The 13,413-nt window shown below is 32.5% G+C and overlaps 1 protein-coding gene across 2 annotated transcripts in view; it reads left to right on the top strand.

Annotated features, from left to right (window-relative positions):
* Positions 1–13,413, top strand: part of LOC115876067 (UNC93-like protein) — a 183,619-nt gene that overhangs the window by 50,434 nt on the left and 119,772 nt on the right. The window lies entirely within an intron of this gene.

The following is a 13,413-nucleotide window of genomic DNA, read 5'->3' as shown; positions in this document are numbered from 1 at the left end:
TTTAGTCAAATACTTCTCTTATAAAACTCACCTTTCTTTTTCTCCCAGAATCCGAAAATCAATTAATATATAGGGTGTTCCATTATAAAAAACAAAACTGATATGTAACTTTGTTTGGAGACACCCTGTAGAACTTCCTAAATTTTTAAAAAGTGCTCTGAATTAAGTCTCAAGTGACATGTTTGGCATTTTATAATTGTAACTGGAATTCAAACATAGCCAATTCAATTGATGGCCTCACAAAATGAAAGGACGTAAATAGGAAGATGAAACGTTTCAAGATATTTTCTGTGATTGCCCAATCCTGCTATCAATCAAAGAGTTTATTCCAAACCCGGTTTTATTTTAGGAAAAATTATATTATGTTCTCTGTGATCTAACATTAATTCAGAAAAATAAGAAGCAGACTGTTAAGTCTCGTTCTTTAATTCTCTTTTATATTTTATACCAAAACTAAAAAAGTGTGGTCGATACGTCTCGTCGCTGGGAGTTAAATGTAAAATCCACTACACTTTTCTTGATTAAAAATAATCGAGTTCAACTTTTTCTGCAAAGAGTTGTTATATAATTTACTAGATTTGAGAGGAGAGTAAAAATTAACTTTTATTTTTTTTTATTTTCTCTACAGCTTTTTTTTAAATTTTAATTTAATTTTAATGTTGACTTCTTTGATTATTAACATCTTCATTAAATGAATGTATAATAACACAAGTATACACGGTTTTGGAGCTGAGCAACTAAAAGCAATTTCTAAGATAATTTTTGGAGCTGAATCCAAATCAGCAGTCCATTTTTTAAGATTGGTTCTAGTTTTCGAAATATTCAATAAATTCATTATTTTACTATGGGGGGGCTGAAGTTGGTTAATTGCATAATATTTTATGATGATTACCCTTTTTGAATATGAAACTATCACCGACAGGAAGGTATTATTTTTTTGCCTTAATTGGACAATGATGGTCCGTAGTCGGGCTACTGCAAAAGATAAATTTGAATTTATTATCAAAATACATACTTTCTGTGTTTAGTGAGATTAGATTTAGTTTCAATTTTATGGACTTGAAAAATATGTAACTTTAAAATTAAAAATGTATATTCATTTTTTTAATTTTGGTCTTGTTTAAACGGTGTCCCATATAAGAACACTAGGGGAATGTCATATAAAAAAAGCATATAAAAAACAAAGATGATGAAATTATAGAAACTTTGCGCCTTAGTGAATCCTACATCATATCTGTTGTAGGATTTAGCAAGATCTCTGCTATACGTTGATGTTTTTAGACTTTCAATTTGACGATTCGTTTCTTAGCAAACGTTATAAATTTTATTTTTTTAAAAGAATATGTAGTTTTCGTTTTACAAGATTCTTCTTCTTCGTCGTCTCTTCATGTCTGAAGAATCGTGACATTATGGCTATGTGCAGTTGGTGATTTTGATCTTCCATCGTTGGCGATCTTCCGTCTCTCGGAGATTTGATTGAAATGGCTGACCTATAATATTTGCTATTTGGTCAAGCCATCTCGATGGTGATCGTCCTCTGGGTCTTCGACCTTCTACTTTGCCTTGTACTATGATTTTTTCAAGGTTGTCTTCATCTCTTCAGCTTAGAGCTTCACCTCTGCGAGTGATATGATCGAAGTATTGTAGGATGCGTCTACGGCAGATGGTGGATAATCGATCTGTGATGCCGAGTTCATTAAGAATTGACTGGTTCGTTCTTTGAGCTGTCCATGGGATACGGAGCATTCTCCTCCAGCACCACATCTCAAATGCATCTATACGGTGTCTATCAGCGCTCTTGGCGGTCCATGACTCAGACCCGTATAGGAATATGGAGAACACCAAAGATCGAACAAGGGTTTTTTTGGTGTTTTTAGTAATGCTCCTATCTGTCCATATTTTTCTTAGGCTCATCATAGCCGTCCGTGCCATAGCTATACGCCTTCTTATCTCTGCTTTGCAGCCCCCATTATTTGTTATTAAAGACCCTAAGTATATAAATTGATCTACTTTTTCTATATTAGGGAGGAGGTTGTGTAATCGAACTGCACCACTTCTATCAATTAGCATGAGTTTGGTTTTATCTATGTTTATTTCTAGACCAAGATTATTGCTTTCGATGGTAACTCTCTCCAGCAACCGGGCCATTTCTTCCTCACTTTTCGCTATCAGGGTGGTATCGTCCGCGTACCTGAGGTTGTTTAGAATTTTACCGTTGACTAGGATTTCTCCTTCCTCGCCCTCCAAAGCACGTCTCATGATGTATTCACCATAGGCATTAAACAATCTGGGTGACAGTATACAGCCCTGGCGTACCCCTTTTCTAGGTTTGAAAGGTTCCGACGTTTTGTTATCTAGGTTGACAATTGCCGTATTATTGTCATATAAATTGTTAATAAGAGCCACTAGATGATTCGGAACTCCCATTTCGCTCAGAACCCTCCATAGGCTTTTCCACCTCACACAATTGAAAGCCTTCTTGTAGTCTATAAAACACAAGAACATAGGCGAATTAAATTCTCGGGATTTCTCTATGAGTTGACGTCTGTTAAATATTTGATCTCTTGTGCTTCTTCCTTTCACGAATCCGGCTTGTTCAGGAGGTATTTCAGGCGTCAAGTACCTCTGAAGTCTTCGGTCAATTATCCTAAGTAAGATCTTGCTTGCATGTGATGTTAGGGATATTGTTCGATAATTCTGGCATTTTTGTGTGGATCCTTTTTTGTGAATTGGGATGAAAGCAGAATTAGTCCAATCTTTAGGCCATTGTCGAGACTACCATACTTTATTGCAGATGTTATGTACTATTTTCACACCTTCCTCCCCTATCAACTTTATCATTTCAGCTGAGATACCGTCTGTTCCTGGGGTTTTGTTTAATTTGAGGTGAGTTATCTTTACAAGATTATGATCTCCAAAATGCAATGTCTGTTTCGCATATTATACAGGGTTGTTCACAACATACGATACGGAGTATGGTAGCTAAACAATTAGATTTTTGCAAATTGTAAGTTTTGAGTTCGTTGAAAAACTATTAGAGCTACAATTTAAAAATATTTTTGCAAGATACAGAGTGTCCTAAATAAGTATAAAATATTATAGTTGTATTTTTTAAACGGAACACCCTGTATATTATTAAATTTTTAGATTCTACGATTGAAATAAAGGTAAATTTGATTAAGGTTTATGAGACTTAAACCTTACCGTTTTTGAAATATTTTCAATTTTGTGAAATAGCAGTAAAAAAATGAAGGCTTCATTTCTCCAGGAGTATCAAAGTTTTTAATACTAAATATTTACTGAAGATTATATATTGATCAGATATTCTGTTCCAATAGTAAAAATTATACTATTTTATACAGAGTGTCCAACATTTTTTATTAAATAATTGCTAGTTTTAAAGGGTAATAACTTGTATATTTAACGTGAATCAGATGCATATTTTAATTGTCTACCAAACTGTATTATATCATTTTTTACCTATCCCTTCAAGTTTTCGTAGAAAATGCATTTTCTTATAATTTAGACCTCATTTATCACTATACCCATGGAATTTAGATTCTTTTTAAAATTGTAACATATTTTCAAAGAGTACATATACTACTATTATCGATATATATGTCTTTTTTAGCTTGTTTCATTAAAAAATAAAAAAAACTGTTTAAATATTTTTTGTTAAAGAGGACCCATTAATATGATCCCAGTATTCAAACTACATTAATTGACTGTTTACGTTGATGGCTCCAAATACTAAAAAACTAAATTTTGTCTGTCTATTAGACAGTATGGTAAAACGTCTTCGTCTAAAACACCGTTAAATTTTATTTAATTTTTTGACGAATGCTTATCTATAACAACAGATACGTTCATTTTCATAACTTATTATTATATTGATTTCTGAGTCAAATCCACAGTTATTTTGAATAATTTATTAATTAAAACAATTAATTATGTAATGAACTAATTTATTTGTTTATTATTAACTAATTTATTCATTTGGTTATCTTTCTCCATTTGTTCCTGTTTTTCGTCTTTATTCTCCACCCATCCACTCCTATACTTCTCAAGTCCTCTTCAACATCCTTTTTCCATTTGGTTCTCGGTTTACCCCTCCTTCCCTTTCCACCTATTTCACGTTTCATTATCATACTAGGAACACTTTCTTCAGCCATTGTTTCAATGTGTCCCAGCCATCTCAGTCTTTGTGGTCTTGCTACTCCCGTTATACTCGGTGTTATACCGTATGATCGAGAAAAAACGGCGTCAGCGATGGCTATGAAATGAAGATCGCTGTCATTTTATATGTAAAATTACATGGGGAATGTAATCGATGTTCATTTCCAAGCCAACTGGACGCCGTTTTTATTCGATCATACGGTAGTTGCTTTAATTAATTTGTTCTTTTGGTCCATATGTTTTCTGTCTCCTTTCCTCCAAAAATCTTCATCAGTATTTTTCTGTCCTCCTAAATCTCTAGTCTCGAAATTTCCGTTGCATTGAACGTCCACGTTTCACATGCATACAGCACTATTGGTCGTATCATTGTTTGGTACATTCTGATATTTAAACTTCTAGAGATGTTCCTAATAATTTTCTACAGAGCGTTAAAACATCTATTTCCTGCCGTTATTCTGCCTACAAATTCCTAAGTTACATTTGGTTTCCTTCGAAATACGGTTCCTAGATATGTTACCCGAGAAAAAAAAGAGGATGACCTCAAAAAGAACTCCAATCAAAAACATGAAGAGAATGTAAAAAAATGCCAAGTTTCGCAATTGCCAAGTAATTTTAATTATCACAGAAGTAAAGATGTCTAATTGATACTAACAGTTTATAACAATATTGTATAGAAACTAAATATTACATGAGATTTCATAACTTTTTGAAAGCTAGATTTGGCATATTTTACGTTTTATGTTTTTGATGGAATTATTCTTTCTTTCAAGAATAATTCAGAGAGAAATAATTTCAATTTATTTCAAACGAGGAACGAGGATGGATGCTTTAGCCCGCAGATCGTTATCATCAGTGAGGATTTAGCCCGAAAACTTTTCAAATTAGTCCAAACTAGGCTAATTTTTTGATATCACATTGTCCGCTGCGGTGGCCCTAGGGTTAAATGTTACACAATCATATTATATACAGGGTGGTCCGAACTGTATTCCGGAAACTTTGGCAGCGTATTCTGCAGATCAAAATAAGTAAAAATGTTCGTATAAATGTATGTCCTAAAATGCTTAGTTTCGGATATACAGGGTGTAGAAGTTTCATTTTTATTTCGATTTTTTCCAAATAATTTCTGCAGTAACGTCAATATTTGGATGAAAATTGGTTTCTGGGAGTTTTTTGACACGAGAAATTTGATTTTAATGTCAATATGACTCCTACTAGTAGAGGGCGCCACCTACATATTTATTAACAGGTTTGAAGAGTAATAAATTTTCGTCCGTCCCTGCATAAAACTACTGAATAAAAAAATATACATTTACGACGTTTTTTACGTAAAAACTGTCTCTTAGTAAAAATCGCTACGAGTATTGGTTTTCGAGATATTTGGAATCGAAATTATCAATACCTGTCATCATTGACATAAATTAAACATGTTAACTAAATAGTTATTAGATTGAGATCATAAATCTGAAAGTTTTTGTGCCAAAAGTTCAACAGAAACTGTTTTATCATCATTTTTTTGCAGAAAAATTTATGATCAATTTAAAAAAATAAAAATTTCCCAAATTTATCATTTCAGTCAAATAACTATCTACTCAACGTGTTTATTTTTCGTCAATAATGATATGTATTGACTATTTCCATTCTAAATATGTTGAGAACGGTTGCTCGTAGCGATTTTTACAAAGAGATATTTTTTGCGTAAAAAGTCGCAGAGATGTATATTTTTTCCCTCTGTAGTTTTATACAGGTACGGACAAAAAGTTATTAAGCTTCAAAACACTTAAAACATATGTAGTTGGCGCCCTCTACCAGTAGTAGTCATATTGACATCAAAATCAAATTTCTTATGTCAAAAAACTCCTAGACACCAAATTTCATCCAAATATTGACGTTACATCAGAAATTATTTGGAAAAAATCGAAATAAAAATGAAACTTCTACACCTTGTATCTCTGAAACTAAGCACTTTAGGACATACCCTTATACGAACTTTTTTACTTACATTTATCTGCAGAATATGCTGCCGAAGTTTCCGGAATAGAGTTCGGACCAATCTGTATATTACTCTAAGATAAGTGTTCCAGTGTCGCTCTAATTGAGGTTTCAGTTAAACTATTTTTCAAGAACATAGATAGGTACGCTTCAAATATAAAAGCTGTTGAATTTTTTTGGCCAACCTTCGAATAAACGAGTCTACTACTTCAGAAACCGGAAGGTTTAAGTATAGAAACATAATACCGGGTGCGTCTCGAAAGTGGCTCATCCCTATAACTTTTTATTTTTTCAGTTAAAAAAACGAGATTATGTATGTTAGTACATGATATAAATTATGATTGATTGACGTATTCAATTGTTTTCGGTCACTAACTGTTTCACCGGAAATGACTACAACCTTTTATTTTTAAGTGATACCCTCGGTATTTTTTTACTATTTTCGATAAAAAATAACACTCTGAATAGAAAGATATATTATATGTCAAGTTTTGACATTTTCGCATATGGTTCATTTGAAATTATAACATGCTGTTCATAACGAAAATTTAACTCGAAATATACTAAGGGCGTGGTATCAAATTAATCGTAAAAAATGCTTTTTCCGAATCTGTTAATGAGCCATTCTCGTTTCATCTGAAAAAATTTAGATATGATTAAAAATACGATTTGGGAATCTTTTAACAGGCCAGAATAATAAGACACTAAAAACATTAGACAATCAAATCTATTTTTCCAAGGCTCCTCGATTAAGAATTAGTATTTTTAACATAGCCACTCTAGATTAAAATTTAAAATACGATTTTTTATTAAGCGAGAATGTCAAAAATTGACATGTGATATATCATTCTATTCAGAATTTCTTATTCTATCGAATAAAGTAAAAAAATACCGATGGTGCCATTAAGAAACAAAAGTTGTAGTCATTTCCGGTGCAACAGGGAGTAACCAAAAAAAATTGAATACGTCAATCAATCCTAATTTTTGTCATATACTAACATACCAAATCTTGTTTTTTTATCTGAAAAAATAAAAAAGTTATAGGGGGTGAGCCGCTTTTGAGACGAACCCGGTATACAGCTTACTGAAAAAAATATAAAATAGGGCAAAAAATTTAAAAAAATATAACATGGTGAATATGATATAATATTCACGCGTAGTAATTGACCAAAAATTTCTCCGTTGCGATTTTTTGCTTATTCTGAATGTATAACAATTCAAATTTTCAAATCCAGTTCTCCCTAAACGTCTAACGTATCATCGATCGCCGTAAATCACCCTATACAATATTTTATATTTTTGTATTCGCTTGATAATTTCTAATATTTCTTTACCATTTATTTCTCTATTGATCATGTTTAATCAGGTCTTCTTATAGAATAACGCTTTGAAGCTATATTGAAAATAAGAAACGAAAATGCTTCTACAAGTCTGACAAACGGATGTGAAACAACGGGGCAACGGCAAGGGGATCGCAATTTTCTAAAATCATGACCGATTTCATTCATAAAATATCCACGAGCGTGCGGTGTTTCATAAAAATATATCAGGAATTTTTATAATATTTTCCAGTAAAGTTTATAATATTATTTTAATTTTTAATGGGCCTACATTTTATTTAGTCATTTGCCAAATATAGTAATATTTGTTAAAACGCGTGTACTAATTACAATAAACACAAATCAAGTTAAAGATATAAAACACAATACAATAACACCGCCACTGGATTTTTCAATAGTAATGACTGTTTCTACTATTCCTAGAGAGGGGCATAAAGTTGGGGGTAATGGCGACAAGACGTGCGAGAATCTCGACCAATCAGACTGGTTGAATCCGGGATGCCATGATGAATTTTGTCAGCGTTGCCAGCTTACCCTAAGCGGACGTTATCTTAAGGAAATACTTTATGTTGTATACGCCATCTATTGGGGCAATGGTAAATTAACATAACCCATGTATTTACGGTTGGTAGCACTAAGAATAGGTTAGTAAGTTTGTTTTTATAAGGTTCCTAGTAACATAAAAAAGAGTAAGAAGAATATGGCGGCAGCATGTTCAGTTTGTTCGTTTTAGTTTTTGTTCTTGTAATTGTTAACAGAAATAAAACTCGTGAAGAGTAAAAAGACCTGGTTTAATTAAAAAGTAAATTCACGGACCTCAAAACAACAGGTTATGGGCCCAGATCACAGCCCAGATCACAGCCCAGACACAGAATAGAAAACCAAGGTCTCGCAGTAAAAACGGCAAGGACAAAACGACAAGTAAAATTTCGGGAAAGTGTATCGGAGTGTTAAGAGTAAAAACATTAAAAGTAAAAACAGTAAAACCGAAAAAATGTCTGAACATAACGCTGCATTAAAACTAAATGGAGATAACTGGCCAGTCTGGAAATTTCAAACAAGCATCGTACTAAAAAGTCGTAGTTTATTTGAAGTAGTGGATGGATCCAAAGTAAAACCAACCACAGGAGTTGAAGAAATAAATAAGTGGATGAAAGAAGATGCAAAGGCCCAAGAATTACTGGTAACAAGAATGGAAGAAGGACCATTAACGCATGTACTGTCTTGTGAATCGTCCAAAGAAATGTGGAGTAAACTAAAAACAGTATATGACAAGGAATCAGTGGTGAGTGTACACCTTTTACAAGAACGTTTCTTCTCACTGCAGTTTGATTCAAGTGTTAGTACCTTTTTATCTAAAATAGAAGAAATAAAAATGAAATTAAAATCTGCAGGCGAAACTCTATCAGAGAAAATGGTAATAACCAAGATCTTAATGTCTCTCCCAGAGCAATTTAAGCATTTTAGATCAGCGTGGGAATCTGTTCCAGTAGATAACCAAAGTCTCGAAGAGTTAACTTCAAGATTACTTCTAGAAGAAGAAAGATGCAAGTCTTTGGAAAATGCAACTGCATTGGCAACTAAAACCAGTGAAAAACCTCAAGGAAAGAAATGTTATATATGTTCAAAGGTAGACCATATTGCTAGAGATTGTTATTTCAGGCACAAGAAGCAAAAGAATGAAAAGAAAGTGTGCAGTTTCTGTAGAAAAAATGGTCATTTAGTCCAAACATGTTGGGTCAGAAAAAATAAAGAAGGAAATCAAGAAAACAAAGGCATGTCAAGTAAAAAGAAAGAAGAACCAGAAGTAAATGCTTTTATGGTCAACTCTAAAACTAATACCAAGTCACATGAATGGTTTTTGGATTCGGGTGCAAGCGAGCACATGTCATGGAACAAGGAATTATTTCAGGAAATGTACAAAGTAAAAATCCCTAGAATGGTGCAAGTAGGAAATGGTCAAAAGCTAGAGGTAAGAGGTTATGGCAAAATTAAGTTGTGGGCATATAATGGCACAAATCTTATTGAAACTTACCTTTCTAATGTATTATATATACCTGATTTAAAGTTCAATCTTTTTTCTGCTGGTTGTGCGCTTGATAATGGATATTTCTTGTCCTCTGATAATGAAAAATGCACTTTTATGACAAAATGGAAAGATAAGAGCTCAAGCTATAAGACAGAATAAGTTGTATACAATGTGTTTTTCTCAAGAAAAGTCTTATGTCAAATGCTTACAAGATCAACCTAAAAATATCTTTAACAACTAACGTAAACTCTGACTGTATGAAAGTTAAAACCATAGACTGTTTAAAAGAATGGCACTGTAAATTAGCACACCAAAATGTTAACTATATAAAACACTTTTTAAGGAACAATAACATAGAATTTGTGGATGAAAAGTTTGAATGTGAACAATGCTTAACTGGAAAACAGCATAGACATCCCTTCCATGAAAGTGAGTCAAGAGCTACAGTACCATTGGAGCTAGTACACACAGATGTATGTGGACCTATGGAGCAAGAATCTTTAGGAGGATCTCGATACTTTCTCCTATTAAAAGATGACTATACTAACTACAGGTATGTCTATTTTCTAAAGAATAAGTCAGAAGTAAAGAAAAAGTTGGAAAATTTCATAACATTAGCTGAAAGAGAAACAGGTTACAAAGTGAAGGCTCTAAGATCAGATAACGGTCTTGAATTTTTGAACAAAGAGATCAAAGAACTGTTAGAAAACAGAGGAATAAGGCATCAAAGATCGGTTGTATATACGCCACAACAAAACGGAAGAGCAGAAAGAGAAAATCGAACCTTAGTTGAGGCAGCTCGAACAATGTTGCAAGGTCAAAAATTACACAAGAATTTGTGGGCAGAAGCTCTCAACACAGCTACTTTCATATTAAATAAAACAGGAGTAAGCTCAGAGCAAAATAAAACACCATATGAGTCATGGTACAAAAGAAAGGTAGACCCTAATATTTTTAAGAGGTTTGGAACAAAGGTCTCGGTACATATTCCAAAGGAGAAAAGACTAAAGTGGGATGCAAAGAATATGTTTGGTATATTTTTGGGATATAGTCAAGATGTAAAAGGATACAGAATATACTTACCTGAAAAGAACACAGTAGAAATTCTTCGTGACATAATATTTCTACCAGAAAAGGACATAGAACCTGAACATGACATAGAAGAAAATAAAGAAACAGTAAAACAAGAAAATCAAGAGCTAATTGCAGAACTAAACACTCAAAATGAAGCTGAGTCTATTAGTGACAGTGAGTTGGACATTGAAGAGGAAGAAAGACACTTAGAAGAGAATGTAGATAGTGACAGTAGTGAAAATGAAGACCAAGAAGACAATAGAACATACAACTTAAGAAGAAGCATAAATCTACCGTCAAGATTCAATGACTTTGACATGGACAACGAAGATATAGGTTTGTTGGCCTGTATTGACACAGATGAACCCCTAACACATGAAGATGCTATGGCAAGCAGTGATTGGAGCAAATGGAAAGAAGCCATGGAAACAGAAATCAAAGCGTTGGAAGAAAATCAAACTTGGATTTGTGTGAGTGATGAAAGTGTAGGTGAAAATAAAGTCATTCAGTGCAAGTGGGTTTTCAAGAAGAAAAGAAATGACAGTGGAAATGTTTTTAGATTTAAGGCAAGATTAGTTGTTAAAGGTTTTCAACAAAAAGGTATATCATTTTCAGATATTTATAGTCCAGTTGCAAAATTACCATCAATAAGAGTTTTTCTTAGCTTTATGTAACAATTTCGATTTAAAAATACATCAATTAGATGTATGTAGTGCTTTTTTAAATGGGGATATTCAAGATGATGTCTATATAAAACTTCCAAAAGGGTTTAAAGAAATTGAGGGTACAGTTTGTAAGCTTAAAAAATCATTATACGGTTTAAAAACATCACCAAAGAACTGGAATGATAAATTTCATGAATTAATGTCAAAAATGTCATTTAAAAGATCTGAATATGAGTATTGCCTTTATATCAAAACAAATGTTAAAAGTAAAATGTATATTTTAATTTATGTTGATGATTTGCTTGTAGCAGGAACAAACGAAAAAGAAGTAGACAATGTAATTAAAATTTTGAATAATACTTTTAAAATGAATAATTTAGGGCAAATTAAACATTTTTTAGGGATGAATATAACTCAAAATTTATCTGAAGGGAAAATTACTATAAATCAGACAAACTATTTAAGAGGTGTTCTTGAAAAATTTGGAATGTTAAATTGTAAACCATCTAAAACACCTATGGATAACAATTTTCATCATGATTATTTAAAAAGAGTAAAATCTGAAAATTTAGAGATAGAAAAGAGATGTCGAATGGCTATTGGGTCGCTTATGTATGCAATGCTTTGCTCAAGACCCGATATATGTGTATCTATTAGTATACTAAGCAGATATCAAACTTGTGCAAGTTATGATCTTTGGAAAGAGATTAAAAGAGTGTTAAGGTACATTCAAGGCACTATTGATATGAGCTTGGTATATCAAAAGAATAATAATTGTGAATATTTAATTGTAGGCTATTCAGATTCGGATTGGGCAGGTGATTGTACTGACAGAAAGTCTACAACAGGATATGTTTTTAAAGTTTTCAATTGTACAGTATCGTGGGCTTGTCGGAAACAGTCATCTGTTAGTCTGTCTTCAACTGAAGCTGAATATATAGCCTTAAGCCAATCTGTTAGTGAGGCTTGTTGGCTTAGATATTTATTTTATGATTTAAACATATGTGAAAACTATGTTACAGTGTTAGTTTTTGCTGACAATCAAAGTGCTATTAAAGTTTGTAAGAACCCTGAGTTCCATAAGAGACTGAAACACGTGGACATTAGATATCATTTTGTTAGGAATAAAATCAAAGATAATGTAGTGATGTTAAAATATATTAGTACTCATGATCAACAGGCGGATTTGTTTACAAAACCATTAGGTTTTACACAGTTTAAAAAACTTAGAGAAAAGTTAGGTTTAGATTGTGTAGAATAGTTTAAAAATTAAGAAAAAATTTGTTATGTATTTAAAGGAAAATATTGTTAGTCATATGTTTTGTAAATTTACCATTGAGGGGGGGGTGTTGTATACGCCATCTATTGGGGCAATGGTAAATTAACATAACCCATGTATTTACGGTTGGTAGCACTAAGAATAGGTTAGTAAGTTTGTTTTTATAAGGTTCCTAGTAACATAAAAAAGAGTAAGAAGAATATGGCGGCAGCATGTTCAGTTTGTTCGTTTTAGTTTTTGTTCTTGTAATTGTTAACAGAAATAAAACTCGTGAAGAGTAAAAAGACCTGGTTTAATTAAAAAGTAAATTCACGGACCTCAAAACAACACTTTACCTTTTATAATAGGCAGAATGAACGAAATCAGTTAATTAGATAGATTATTACAATAGAATACATTATTACAATAAGAACTACGTCAACATATCAGCATATATATAATTATGTATGCTGAAATGAACTAAAATATATTCAATTTATAGGTAATATCGAGCAACTTTGCTTTTCTATAATTAAACGTGACAACATCGACTTTTTTTGCCCGAATTCCTTCCGCTGTTTTAGATTCGTTTGTCAGATAATATACATTATTTCGTTTATCTTCTTTAATATCTCTTTTTCCTTTGTCGTGATTTGATGAAGCTGGATATAAAACTAGGTCGTATTTTTACTGTGGAAAATAAAAATAGGTCACAAATTCCGCGTTAAGGTTTAAGCTTCAATAAAAATATTAAATGCATATACAGTAATACCCCGGACTTACGCGATAGGTGGGACTGAGCGCTATCCGCGTAAGTCGAATTCGCGTAAGTCGGGGTACAATTTTGCATATAAAGACATACAAAGTATGTTTAATTGGGAC

The sequence above is a fragment of the Sitophilus oryzae genome, unplaced genomic scaffold (genome assembly GCF_002938485.1).
Source record: "Sitophilus oryzae breed Bouriz unplaced genomic scaffold, Soryzae_2.0 scaffold_1396_pilon_pilon, whole genome shotgun sequence".
Taxonomy (NCBI): domain Eukaryota; kingdom Metazoa; phylum Arthropoda; class Insecta; order Coleoptera; family Curculionidae; genus Sitophilus; species Sitophilus oryzae.
The sequence above is the reverse complement of the archived record's forward strand: the minus strand, read 5'-3'. Positions and strand labels throughout refer to the sequence as shown.